The following is a 15,048-nucleotide window of genomic DNA, read 5'->3' as shown; positions in this document are numbered from 1 at the left end:
GGATGGATAGAGGATTGGTTAACTAACAGAAAACAAAGAGTGGGGGTAAATGGGTATTTTTCTGGTTGGCAATCAGTGATTAGTGGTGTGCCTCAGGGATCAGTGTTGGGACCACAATTGTTTATGATTTACATAGATGATTTGAAATTGGGGACCAAAATTTGCAGATGATATTAAGATGAGTAGCAGAGCAAAGTTTACAGAGGACACTGAAAGTCTGCAAAGGGATATAGATGGTCTAAGTGAGTGGGCGAGGGTCTAGCAGATGGAGTACAATGTTGGAAAATGTGAGGTCATCCAATTTGGTAGGAATAACAGCAAAATGGACTATTATTTAAATGGTAAAAAACTGCAGCATGCTGCTGTGCAGAGGGACCTGGGTGTCCTTGTGCAAGAATCTCAAGGAGTTGGTTTACAGGTGCAGCAAGTAATGAAGAAGGCCAATGGAATTTTGTCCTTTGTTGCTAGAGAGATGGAGTTTAAAAACAGGTTATGTTACAGCTGTATAAGGTGCTAGTGAGGCTACACTGGAGTACTGTGTACAGTTTTGGTCTCCTTACTTGAGAAAGGATATACTGGCACTGGAGGAGATTCACAAGGCTGATTCCAGAGTTGAGAAGGTTGGCTTATGAAGGGAGACTGAGTAGGCTGGGGCTATACTCATTGCAATTCAGAAGAATAAGGGGAGATCATAGAATCATAGAAGCATAGAAACCCTACAGTGCAGAAAGAAGCCATTCGGCCCATCGAGTCTGCACTGACCGCAATCCCACCCGATCCCCATATCCGACATATTTACCCGGTAATCCCTCTCAGCTACTCATCTCAGGACACTGAGGGGCAATTTAGCATGGCCAACCAACCTAACCCGCACGTCTTTGGACTGTGGGAGAAAACCAGGGCACCCGGGGGAAACCCACCCAGACACAGGGAGAATGTGCAAACTCCACACAGACAGTGCCCCAAACTGGGAATCAAACCCGAGACTCTGGAGTTCTGGGCAGCAGTGCTAACCACTGTACTACCGTGCCGAGATCTTATAGAAACATAAGATTATGAAGGGAATAGATAAGATAAAAGCAGGGAAGTTGTTTCCACTGGTGGGTGAAACTAGAACATGGCATCAAAATAAGGATGCACAGATTTTGGACTGAGTTAAGGAGGAACTTCTTCACCCAATGGTTTGTGAATCTATGGAATTCCCTGCCCAGTGAAGCAGTTGAGGCTACCTCATCGAATGTTTTTAAGGCAAGGATAGATAAATTTTTGAACAGTAAAAGAATTAAGGGTTACGGTGAGTGGGCGGGTAAGTGGAGCTGAGTCCATGAAAGCTCAGTCATGACCTTATTGAATGGCGGAGCAGGCTCAAGAGACCAGATGGCCTACTCCTGATCCTAGTTCTTACGTTCTTCTGTTTTTTCCCACCTTATTCTCATACCCCTCAATTCTCTGATTAAAAATCTGTCTATCTCAGCCTTGAACATACTTAACGCCCCAGCCTCTGCAGTGGTGGTAGGCAACCTAGGCCAATACGTAGGCTGCATGAGTGGCTCTCCTTTGTTCAGTGGGCCGCAAGATTGAAATCAGGTTTTTTCACTAACCTTGACCCCAGGAATAAGATTAAATACATTTAATAAATGCTAAATGTTTCCTGACAAGCTATAGAAAATGCTCAATCATTGATAAATTCATCAACTTCAAATGGTAAAAACAACTGAAGTATTCATGCTTTGGATGCAGAGAGAGTGCGTGGTTCTTGCAGTCAATGTTGTGGGTAATCAGCACACACCTCACTTCACTGAGTTGCCTTTCACTTCAGTCACACTGGGAGGAACAAAAACTACGCGGACAGAAATCAGCTGAATGTGACAATCCTGCCTGTGGCTAATAGTTAACATAATGTCTCATGGGCCACACTTAGACCCCAGATGTGCCGCATGTAGCTTCCGAACTAGAGGTTGCCCACCATTCCACCACAGCTCTCAGCAATAAAGAATTCCAGAGGTTCACTATCCTCTGTGAGAAGAAATTCCTCCTCATCTTTGCCTTAAGTGGGTGGCCCCTTACTCTGGTCTGAGACTCTCTGGTCTTATTCTGGTCTGGCCTTACTCTGGTCTGAGACTCTCCCTCAAGGGAAAGAACCTCTCAGTAACTACCCAATTAAGCACCCTGAGTATCCTATATGTTCAATGAGGTCACCTCTCATTCTTCTGAACTGCAATGAGTACAGGCCCAATCTACTCAACCTCTCCTCATGAAAAAAATCTTCCATACCCAGGATCAACCTGGTGAACTAGCCCTGGTCACTGATCTCAATGCTGCTGACCTTTAAAGGGATAACTTCAGAGTGTCTTTGAAGGATTTTCTTTGTCCTCCACTGGAAAGTTGAGGGTTGAGAAAAAAGGACCTGACGCAGGAGACACTTTAGGCCAGCTGGGCACAGTGTCTAGTCCATTGTAGTAGATTTTGCAGTTTTGCTTGAACGTTTGTGGAACGGGCTTCAGGCAGGACAACAGTGATTGTTTAATGGTCCTCCCATTGACTCTGGAGGATGCAGTGGCAACATTGATGATGGAATTTCTCCAGCGATTTGTGTCTCTGATACACAGAGAAGTTCTCACAGCAGGACAGTAACATGGTGACAATAACTGCTCTGTGCATGGGGACTTTTGTTGAATTTTTTTCTTTTGTGAGAGGTGTATATTGCTGGCTAAGACAGTATTTATTGCCTCCCTAATTGCCCTAGACAAGGTAATGGTGAGCTAACTTCTTGAACTGCTGCAGTCTGTGTTGCTTTGGCACATCCACAGTGCCATTTGGAAGGGAGTTCCAGGATTTTGACCCTGTGACAACGAAGGAACATGATGTGGAGATGCTGGCGTTGGACTGGAGTAAACGCAGTAAGAAGTCTGACAACACCAGGTTTAAGTCCAACCGATTTATTTGATAGTAAACTCGCAAGCTTTTGGGATTTGCCCCTTCGTCAGGCGAATGGAGAGTTCTGGCCTCAGACAGAGCATATAACAGCACAGACAGTTTACAGGTTACTGATTAGAATGCAAATCTTTACACCTAGCTTGCTATTCAAGTCTTAAAGTGGCAAACAATGTGAGTGGAAGGAGCATTAAGCCCAGGTTAAAGAGATGTGTATTGTCTCCAGACAGTACAGTAAGTGAGGTTTAGCAAACCAAGGCAAGTCATGGGGGTTACAGATAGTGCGACATGAACGCAAGATCCCAACAGGGATCAACGGTCTCAACAGGGATCTTCGGTTCATGTCGCACTATCTGAGGAACTTACCTCCTCACTAACCCTCACTGATGGAGCACCCGTATCACACAGGTGTGACCCTGACCCATGAATTCTATGATTTATTTAAAATGCAGTCGCGCCCAATTCTGCCGTGGTCCTGATGGCTGTCATTTTAGGCACTTGGTAAAAGGGGAACGGGCACAGAGGCAGTAGTGGTTCACGCTACTCGCCTTACACCCGACTTTACCAAGTTTTCGTACCTGAAAACGGGTGCAATTTGATGGTAAAATCGGACCCATTGAGTTTTACAGCACAACATGAGACCCTTTGGCCCCTCATGTCTCTGCCAGCCATCAAACACCTAGCGATCTTTTCTTAACATTTGGGCTGCAATTCTCCAGCAGTTCAAGCCCCACTGCCAAATCTCCGTTCACTGGAACCAGAGATTCTTGTTGGTGTGAATGACCAGAGAATTTTGGCCTTGATGCGTAACCTTGCATTTCAAGTGCTCATCGAAAGGCTAGTCTATTGCCAGGGGCTTATAGCTTTAGGGGCAACACTCAAGTGTGATTGGTCAGAAGTCTCATCCACTCTTACCACCAACTATTAGCATGTTTGGAAGCATTTGCAGGTTGACACACTCAACGGCTGTTTCACGTTGGCGAGGGATGCATTCAATGGGAAACCCAGTTAACAACGGCGGGACCAGAAGATCCCGCTGCCAGCTAATGGCAGGCTATCTCCTCCTTGGTGAAACACACCACAGTTGGAGCAGAAACTCCTGTCCATTGTGTCAGCTTCAGAGGAGTACAGGCGAAAATCTGAACCCAGGTTCAACATGGGGGCTCAAGATCTGGAAGTCACAGTTCTCGCTGGTGAAAACGTGAATTCAAAACTTCGCCATCCCTCAGGTTCACTCGCTGCTTTGCATGTATTAACATGCATTTTAATCTCATTAACCCAGCCCTGACCATATCTTGACCCCTCTCCAGCAGTTCAGTACAGGCTCACACAGAGGTGACTCTTTCCCATGGCACTGCCATTAGCACAGGTTGTTCAATTCTGGCCTCTGGTCTGTGTCTGTGTGGAGTTTGCACATTTTCCCCATGTTTGCGTGAGTTTCCTCTGGGTTCTCTGGCTTCCTCCCACTGTCCAAAGATATGCAGGTTAGGTTGACTGGCCATGCTAAATTGCCCCTTAGCATCAGGGGAATTAATGGGATGACAGGGATGGGGCCTGGGTGGAATTGTGGTCGGTGCAGGCTCGATGGGCCGAATGGCCTCCTTCTGCACTGTAGGGGTCCTATGATTCAAGAAAGCTTACAACCGAACTAACCTGAGTAATGATGAAAGTTGACGAAGACGGCCATTCGGATGAGTCCTGGGTAAAACCAGATAGTTTCTGTGACTGACCTGAAAGATGAAAGTTGGCAGAGTGAACAGATAGGTAACAAATGAAGTCCAATGTGGGGAAGTGTGAGGTGAACCATTTTTGTAGGAAGAACATGGATAGATCATCTAAAACAAGTGGTAAAACCTTGAGGGAAAGCAGGAACAGAGGGACCTGGGTGTACATGCGCATTGATCATTGAAAGTGGCAGGACAGGTGGAGTGAACAGTTAATAAAACATATAGCGTTCTACACTTTCTTAATAGGGGCGTGGAGTACAAGAACAAGGAGATTATACAAGACAATAGTTAGACCTCAGCTGTGTACAGTTCTGGTGCCACATTATAGGAAGGGTGTGAATGCATTGGACAGAGTGCAGAAGAAGTTTACAAAAATGGTTCCAGGGATGAGAAACTTCAGATATGAGGATAGATTGGAGAGGTTGGGAGAGAAGAAGGCGAAGAGGAGATTCAATAGAAATGTTCAAAATCATGAGAGGGCTGGACAGAGTATGTAGGGAGAAAAATTTCCACTTGCAAAAGGATCGAGAATGAGAGGGCACAGATTTAAAGTGATTTGCAAAAGAAGCAAATGTGATGTGAGAAAAATCTTTTTCACATGAATAATCAGGTCTGGAATGCACTGCGTGGAAGTGTGATGGAGGCAGCTTCAACCAAGGTGTTCAGGAGGGAATCAAAGACTTACTGCTCATTTAAAGGGCCAGTGCAAACGCGATGCACCAAATAACCTCATTCTGCACCGTAATAACACTGATTGCAATTGGTGACAAAACAGATTGCAAGATCAATAGAAGTGAATATTCTCAAGAGAAACTATTCCCATTGGTTGGGGAGTCCAGGGCTGAGAGGGACATTGTCTAAAAGTTAAAACCAAACATTTTTACGTCAATGGGTTGTAAAAAGTTGTAACCCCTTTCAACAAATAATTTACTCTGAATCAAATGTTAATTTTAAGTCTACTTCTACAGATTTTTGTTCTAAAAGATTTTAAGGGACAAGAGGCAGAAGCAGGACTTCCTTTTTTCAAAACAAAAGGGCTTTTTTCAAAAAAAAAATTTTAAAGTGTTTGACAAGGTCCCTCATGGCAGACTGGTGCAAAAGGTTAAATCTCACGGGATAAAAGGTGAGCTAGCTAGAACTGGCTTGGCCATAGAAGACAGAGAGTAGCAGTGGAGGGGTCTTTTTCTGGTTGGAGGTCTGTGACTAGTGGTGTTCCGCAGGGCTGTATACTGGGACCTCTGCCGTTTGTGATGTATATATATAAATGATTTGGAAGAAGATGTAGCTGGTGTGATCAGTAAGTTTGCAGATAACACAAAGATTGCTGGAGTTGCGGATAGTGATGAACACTGTCAGAGAATACAGCAGGATATAGATAGGCTGGAAAATTGGGCTGAGAAATGGCAGATGGAATTTAATCCAGATAAATGCGAAGTGATGCATTTTGGTAGATCGAATGTCGGGGGGAGCTATACAAAAAATGGGAGAACCATCATGAGTATAGACCACAGAGGGACCTGGGTGTGCAAGTCCACAGATCCTTAAAGGTGGCAGCACAGGTGGAGATAGTGGTGAAGAAGGCATGTGGCATGCTTGCCTTTATTGGACGGGGCATAGAGTATGAAAGTTGGCATATGATATTGCAGCTATATAGAACGTTGGTTAGGCCATATTTGGAATACTGTGTCCAGTTCTGGTCGCCACACTGCCAGAAGGATGTAGAGGCTTTGGAGACAGTGCAGAAAAGGTTTACCAGGATGTTGCCTGGTATGTAGGGTCTTAGGTATGAGGAGAGATTGGGTAAACTGGGGTTGTTCTCCCTGGAAAGACGGAGGATGAGGGGTGACTTAAAATTGAGGGGTGTATAAAATTATGAAGGGCATAGATAGGGTGAACAGTGGGAAACTTTTTCCCAGGTTGGCAGTGACGAACACAAGGGGTCACAAGTTTAAGGTGAGGGGGGCAATGTTCAACACAGATGTCAGGGGGACGTATTTTACGCAGAGGATGGTGGGGACCTGGAATGCACTGCCAAGCAAGGTGTTTGAGGTGGACACGCTGGGATCGTTTAAGGCTTATCTAGATAGCCACATGGACTGATTGGGAATAGAGGGATACAAACGGATAGTCTAGTTGGGCGCATGAGCGGCACAGGCTTGGAGGGCCAAAGGGCCTGTTCCTGTGCTGTATTGTTCTTTATTCTTTGTTCTTAGAGTTAGGCTGCAACCAGCCATGATCTGACTGAATGGCAGAACAGGCTTGAGTGGCTGAATGGTCTCCTCTGGCTCCTATGTTCCGATGTTGCTGTGGTGCTTTGTAGTTGTCACTGTTTAAAGTGTGGCAATTGTCATTTAAAGAGCAGGTTTGTTCCAGACGAATATTGCTGAGAAGATTTAATTACTTGTTTATTGACTCTAGATTCACAAGGGAACATTAACATGGCCGAACCCTCGGGATTTCTGATTCTGCAATAGAACAACTGTTGCAGGAAGTGGGGAAATGAAGTTTTACAATTCAGGCAACTTCCCAATATTCTGAACATTCGTTAATTGAGTTCGTTATAACCGCTAACCACAATTTCCAAATATTCTCCATTTCTATTGCTAGTTCACTCTCTGTATTTTTCTGACCTTTCTGTAATGTTTAAATTGCTGCTGTTAAGTTTGAGCTTCAAAGTCAAAAGCAAAGTAAAAATAATGATGTTTTAATCGTTCACACTGACCATTCGAGCAGAGTAATTGCCCTGACTGTTCAATGATGATATCTGCATTTCTGCCCAATCTTCCCACTTCTTCTGGTTTGCTAACATTTCAAAAGTCACTCTGAGTTATCTGCATCATTCCTTTGTTTAAAAGTAGTTTGATGAAAGCTATTCCACAAAGGGCCTTGACCTGATAATTGACCCTCCTTCATTGGTCCAACAGTCAGTCAGGCTTTCTCTGTCTGTTTAGTTGTAGCCATGATGCCAGCGTTGAACTGTAGTAAACACAGTAAGAAGTCTCACAACTCCAGTCCAACATGTTTATTTGGTATGAGAACTCAGTTGGGATCTTGGGTTCATGTCACACTATCTGTAACCCCCACGACTTGCCTGGGCTTGCAAAATCTCACTAACTGTCCTGGCTGGTGACAATACACATCTCTTTAACCTGTGCTTAACCCTCTCTCCACTCACATTGTCTGTACCTTTAAGGCTTGATTACCTGTAAAGACTTGCATTCCAACCATTATTTTGTAAATTGAGTTTGTGTCTTTATATGCCCTGTTTGTGAACAGAACTCCCACTTACCTGATGAAGGGGCAGCACTCTGAAAGCTAGTGGCTTGTGCTACCAAATAAACCTGTTGGACTTCAACCTGGTGTTGTGAGACTTCTTACTGTGTTTAGTTGTACACAGCTGCTGCAACTCCTTTTCCACCACCCTGTGTTTGGAGATTGATGTGCGTTCACTCTCACAAGTAAAGCAGGCTCAGACTCCATATTTTCCTACCATGATGGACTGGATTAAATCCAACCTTTGGGCTTGGCTTCTCTCTGCAAAGCTGCTGCCTGATCTGCTTAGTTTTTCCATCACTTTCAGTATTAATTTCAGATTCCTAGCGTTGGCTGTAATTTGCTTCTTCACTTAAAGGGCTCCTTTTACGTGATGTCAATGGAGCCAAAATCTCTGCACCCAGTTCCGATTCATACAACCATTGAATCGCGTGGATAGTGCTGGCCAAAGATCTTGATAGTGCGATTCCTGCACCATTTGATGGGACCAGCAGACATGTGAACCATAAACCCTGCCCCTGTTCTCAGGCACAATGGAATTATCTGGCTGCAGAGTTTAATACATTTGTAATATTCCATTTGACATCATACTTTTGATGGTATCGGGTAAATTTTGTTACCAAGTACAAAATCTATTCATTCTAACGTGTTAAGAATTGAGGAAAAGCAAGATTAAGAAATGAAATTGGGATAAAGTAAAGAAATGGGATCAACTGAGAAGATGTAGAGATGCCGGCGTTGGACTCGGCTAAACACAGTAAGAAGTCTCACAACACCAGGTTAGAGTCCAACCAGTTTAACTCTCGGTTGGACTCTAACCTGGTGTTGTGAGACTTTTAACTATATCAACTGAGGAGTACAGCTGTCTGAAGCGGTGTTTTTGATATGCAAATTAGTGTAGCAATAGGAAAACAAATGTTTACCAAAGTGACAAGAGGAAAGAATGGTGTATCATAGAGTTGACTTCAAAATGGGGAGATAAGGGAATAATTTTCAGCTATAAGCTAAAAGTCTGGCGCACAGAGTGGGTAACATCAAAGGGAAAAATAACATATCCATACGAAGATAACTGTAGAAAAGGGTAGAGAATCAGCTTCCTCACAGGCACACCCAGCTGTAAAAAGCAGCTCTCATGTCAACAAGTTGTTACTGAAAGGTTGCTGTTTAAAATCAAAACTTTAACAGACAAGAATTTGTACACCGTAACTGAAGATGGTTTTCCACAACCAGGAAAATAACCTGTAGGGTGGTAGCCAAATGCTGCATTTATAATATTGGATGGTGTTGAGGAACCATAGGTAGTTGGGAAAAAGGAGGAACATCATGAGATAAAGTGTGTGTTTAGGCATTATTGTAGTTAGGTGGATTGTTGTAGTGTATGATGGGGGATATTTTCTGGCCTCCCCACTGCGTGTTTCTTGTAGCGGGAGGTACAGTGGCATTCACCGGTGGCAGGATCTTCCAATCCTGCTGCTGTCAACGGCATTTCCCACTGGATCCACCCACGCCACCGGGAAATCCATGGTGATGTTGTGCTATCAATGGGTCTTGCAGGGGTTTTTTTATTCCACACGCGGTGGTCTCTGCTACCACTCTTGGACGTGTGTGCCTCTCCTGCAGGTGGAGGAAACGGCGGAAGCCTCACACCGGGATAACTTCGCAGGGAGAGGGAAAGTGAGCCACTGTTTAGGCCTGATCAGTGAATCCACTTGAATGAACGTTTGAGGCACCTGAACCCCTCTGGTTCTAGACTTTGGAATTATGTTCTAGCTCTGTGATCCACCAGAATGAAAAGACAGACGAGTGGGTGACACAAAAGGCCAAATTTTACTCAGGAAGGAATGAAATTAACCAGACCCGTTAACACGCACACAGAACAAGTTACTATTCTATGGAAGGAAGAGGCTATAATGTCACAACAGATATTTTTAGGTTTACACAATTTTATACAATTCCCAACCACCCTTCCTCAACATCTGGCTAATTGAGGATTTCTGGAGACTGTAGATTGTACTCACCACTCCTGGGAAGAAAGAGGCAGTGCTGTCTTTAAGGTCAGGGCCATATTGCCTTGAAGGGATATGCACATTGGCCGTGGGATCAGCTAGGTATAAAAATCTTTACTGTGCAACCCTTCAGTCTGGGGTTGTGTCCGAAAATGCAGTTTATTGTATCCTGGATCTTCGCTGGTAAATACTGGTGGAATTGAAGAGAAACTTTAAAGAGATGGTTGAAGAGAAACTTTAAAGTCTTTTCAGCTGTTGGGACCAATAAGAAACAAGGCTGCAGCTCAGGCAGAGTTGGCTTGTTTTGCTTGGAGAAGAGTCCCTGGTTGTAGTTATGGAGAAGTGAACCACCCATGTGCTCTGGCTAAAAGAGTCTCTTGTCCTTTGTCTTTACCCAATTTTAAAAAGATGCAGCCTTTGAATTTCTGGCAGCTTCTTCCAGAGATCGGGTTACCTGTTGATGAGTGCTTGGAACTGATGAAATGTAAAATGGGTTTGATTGTCCTGAGGAGGTATTGATTGCTTTCCCATCGAGCTGGTTTTGCAAGAAACAAGCTGGGCCGAAACCTGTTGGATTTCGCAGACAACTTGGAGTCTATAACTATGCTGTCCATAGATGTTGCAATGGGTGGCATTGTTAGCCAGGTCTAGCAGGGCCAGTTTTTGCATAACTAGTAGGCGAATTTTGCCATGACTCATTGTCCTTTGTCTGCTCAAGCAACTCCTAAATGGATTTGATAAGGTTGTGTACCTCTTTGTCTGTCGATCTCTTGTTGTCTTGTCTGCAACCATTTTAAGTCTATGTGCTTTGAAACACAGAATTTGAAGTTTGTATTTCAGCCAGTTTTGTCCATATTCCACATATTGTATCATTAAAAGATGGATTTATCTCATTCTTCATTAATTGGTCACAATCAGATTATGCTGTTCCTCTCAGGTTTGCTATCTTTTCTCACATTTTGCCAAATTGAAATTATACACCACTAAGAACGAGTGTTCTTTCTGGGTTCTGGGGGACCCTCGCATTTAACCTCAGCAGAATTCTTCACAAACCCCTGATCTGAATAGTGTTCACTCACAGTCTACAGTTACGTTACTGACTCTTAACTGATAACCGACATATCACTGAGCCCAACCATCCACAATTCTACTTTTCATTCATGTTATAAGATGACAATGATGCCACAATTTGAGTCAGTTTCATACTCAGCAAACAACTGGCAAATGTATGCGAGTGAATCATGGTCACTGCTTCCTGAGGGCTACATGGCGCAAACCTTAACGCCCCCACATAGGCCAGGCTTAATTTGGCATCTTTAAACTACCCGTGCGCACAGCCATGGCAAAAGGATTTAAAAGTATCACACTATTAAATAAATATTCCCACCACTTCAAAAAAATTGGAGGGAACACTGTTCATGGCAGCAGCCCGGTGGCACAGTGGTTAGCACTGCTGCCTTACAGCGGCAGGGATCCGGTTCAACACCCAGCTTGGGTCACTGTCTGTGTGGAGTTTACACATTCTCCTCGTGTCTGTCTCGGTTTCCTCCAGCTGCTGTTTCCTCTCACAATCCAAAGATGTGCGGATTAGGTTGATTGGCCATGCTAAATTGCCTCTTAGTGGGACTACGGGAAAAAAGGCTGGGTAGGGTTGTGGTCGGTGCAAACTCAATGGGCTGAATGGCCTCCTTCTGCATTGTGGGGATTCTGTGATTCTGATGTAAGGAAGAATTATATTTTGATCACAGTTCACTTGTAATGAAGAAAGAATTTGGTGGAATTCTCCTATCCTACTCACGGCCAGTTTCCTGATAGACGGGAGCAGAGAATCCAGCAGGAGGCAGCCGCAGGCGTAAATATTTTTGGAATTCCTGATGGCAATGGGAACGAGGGCTCAATTATCCCGCTGCCCAGTGGTGTGAGCACCATTTCCATCTCATGAATCCACCTAACCTGCACATCTTTGGACACTAAGGGGCAATTTAACATGGCCAATCCACCTAACCTGCATATCTACGGAGTGTGGGAGGAAACCAGAGCACCTGGAGGAAATCCAGGCTGCTTGCTGAAATCTCCTTACACCTTCTCCTTACATCTTGCATCACGACAGCAGAAAATTACGTCGGCCTTAAGCCATTCTGAAAACGAGCAGTGTGCACAAGTCTGACATCAGTTCGCTCGAGACTTTGAGGTAAGTGCAACATACATAGCCAACTTGGCATATCACTGCGTCATCCTTGTAGCAGTGAAAGCCATATTGCTGGGGTTGTGGTTAATCTGCTCCAGATCCAGAAGGAGTACACTACAGTGGTTCTCACGTAGGCCTCCACTTGCACAGACTGACCAGTCTTGTGGCTGGGGTTGAGGGATTCAGGGGTCTTCTATCCCAATGGCTGATATCATTGCTCACAACACCACTGTGCAGTGATTCTGGACAGAACTGTACCCCCGCCACCGATCCCAACCCCCTAAGCAAACAGGAGTGGAAAATTCACCGTACTGTGTCTGATTTGGGATACGAGAGAAATTCAAGACCAGGAGGCTGAGCAGGAAAAGAAACAAAACCGATCCCCAAAGTCAAACACCTGAGTTATAAGAAGAAGCTGCAGGAATTTACTCTTTCCGTCCTGGGAATGATGTGGCTGTGAGGTAATCTTATAGTATTGGGAATAATTTGAAGACGTGTTAAGATAAATCTGGAATATTTCTTTAAGTTAAACAATGAGAATGAGATGAGGACACATGAGTTCAAACAAGAATAAATTGTGGGCCAATGTCAGGAAATTCTCCTCCAGAGTAGTGGGAAGTGGAATGCATCGTAAACCGAGTGCAGAAGTTGGAATTTGGTGAGAGTGGGAATTGGTGCAGGGGAGACGATGTCTTTTGTCTCCAATTACAGAGTCATAGAGGTTTATGGCATGGAAACAGGCCCTTCGGCCCAACTTGTCCATGCCGTCCCTTTTATTCGGCCCCAAGTAGTCCCAAACTTACCATGTAACTGTCTAAACACTTTTTAAAAGACAAAATTGTACTCGCCTCTACTACTACCTCTGACAGTTGTTCCAGGCACTCACCACCTTCTGTGTGAAAAATTGCCCCCTTTTACCCTTTTGTATCTCTCCTCTCTCACCTTAAACCTTTCCCTTTAGTTTTAGGGAAAATATACTGGTTTTCCAACTGATCTCTGCCCCTCATTGCTTTATAGACCTCTATAAGACACTCCTTCTCTTCTACGCTCCAGAGGATAATAGTCCCAGTCTATCTAGCTTCTCCTTATAACTCAAATCATCAAGTCCTAATAAATCTCTTCTGCACTCTTTCTAGTTTAATAATATCCTTTCTATAATAGGGTGACCAGAACTGTACACAGTATTCCAAGTGTGGTCCTCCCAATGTCTTGTACAGTTTCAACAAGACGTCCCAACTCCTGTACTCAATGTTCTGACCAATGAAACCAAGCATGCTAAGTGCCTTCTTCCCAACTCTGTCCATCTATGACTACACTTTCAAGGAACTATGAACCTGTAATCCCAGGTCTCTTTGTTCTGTAACTCACTCCAATGCCCTACCATTAACTGAGTAGGTCCTGCCCTGGTTCAATCTACCCAAATGCATCACTTCGCATTTATCTAAATTAAACTCCATCTGCCATTCATCGGCCTACTGCCCCACTTGATCAAGAACCCGTTGTAATGCGAGATAACCTTCTTCACTGTCCACTTTGCCATTACTCTTGGTGTCATCTGCAAACTTACTAACCATGCCTCCTGTATTCTCATCCAAATTATTAAAATAAATAACAAATAATAGTGGACAACAGCACTGATCCCTAAGGCACACTGCTGGTCACAGGCCTCCAGTTTGAAAAACAACCCTTTACAACCACCCTCTAGCTTCTGTCATCAAGCCAATTTTGGATCCATTTAGTACCTTACCCTGGATCCTGTGAGATTTAACCTTATGCAACAACCTACCATGCAGTATCTTGTCAAAGGTCTTGCCAAAGTCCATGTAGACAATGTCAACTGCACTGTCCTCATCTACCTTCTTGTTTACTCTTTCAAAAGCCTCAATCAAATTTGTGAGACACAATTTTCCACTCACAAAGCCATGCTGATTGTCTCTAATCAGTCCTTGCGTCTCTAAATGCCTGTAGATCCTGTCTCTCAAAATACCTTCCAACAACTTACCCACCACACATGTGAGGCTCACCAGCCTGTAGTTCGCAGGCTTTTCCCTGCAGCCCTTTTTAAACCAATGCACAACATTTGTCACCCTCCAAACTTCAGGCAGCTCACCTGTGACTATCGATGATTCAAATATCTCTGCTAGAGACCCTGGCCTTTCACAACGTCCTGGGATACACTTCATCAGGTCCCAGGGATTTATCTACCTTAATGCACTTTCAGACTTCCAGCACCTCCTTCTCTGTAATATGTACACTCCTCAAGACATCACTATTTATTTCCCTGAGTTTCCTAACATCCATGCTTTTCTCAACAGTAAATACTGATGAGAAATATTCATTTAGGATCTCACCATCTCTTGTGAATCCACACATAGACGACCTTGTTGATCCTTAAGAGGCCCTACTCTCTCCCTAGTTACTCTTTTGGCTTTTATGTATTTGTAGAAACACTTTGGATTTTCTTTTGCCTTATCTGCCAAAACAACCTGGTGTCTCCTTTTTGCCCTCCTGATTTCTCTGTTAATTCTACTCCTATACACCCCCTATACTCTTCAAGGGATTCACTTGATCCCAGCTGCCTGTGCATGTTATGTGCCTCCTTCTTTTTCTTGACCAGGGCCTCATCCAGGATTCCCTACTTCTACCAGGCTTGCCCTTCACTCTAAGAGGAATGTGTTCACCCTGAACTCTTGTTAACACACTTTTGAAAGTCTCTCACTTACGAGACATCTCTTTGTCTTCGCACAGACTCCCCCAATTAACTTGTAAAAGTTCCTGCCTGCCTACCATCAAAATTGGCCATGCCCCAATTTAGAATTTTAACTTCTGGGCCAAACCTATCATTCTCCATATCTATCTTAAAACGACTAGAATTATGGTCATTGGTCCCATAGTGATCCCTCACTAATACTTCTGTCAT

Source organism: Carcharhinus amblyrhynchos, chromosome 26, assembly GCF_965287045.1.
Source record: "Carcharhinus amblyrhynchos chromosome 26, sCarAmb.v2.hapA, whole genome shotgun sequence".
NCBI lineage: Eukaryota > Metazoa > Chordata > Chondrichthyes > Carcharhiniformes > Carcharhinidae > Carcharhinus > Carcharhinus amblyrhynchos.
The sequence above is the reverse complement of the archived record's forward strand: the minus strand, read 5'-3'. Positions refer to the sequence as shown.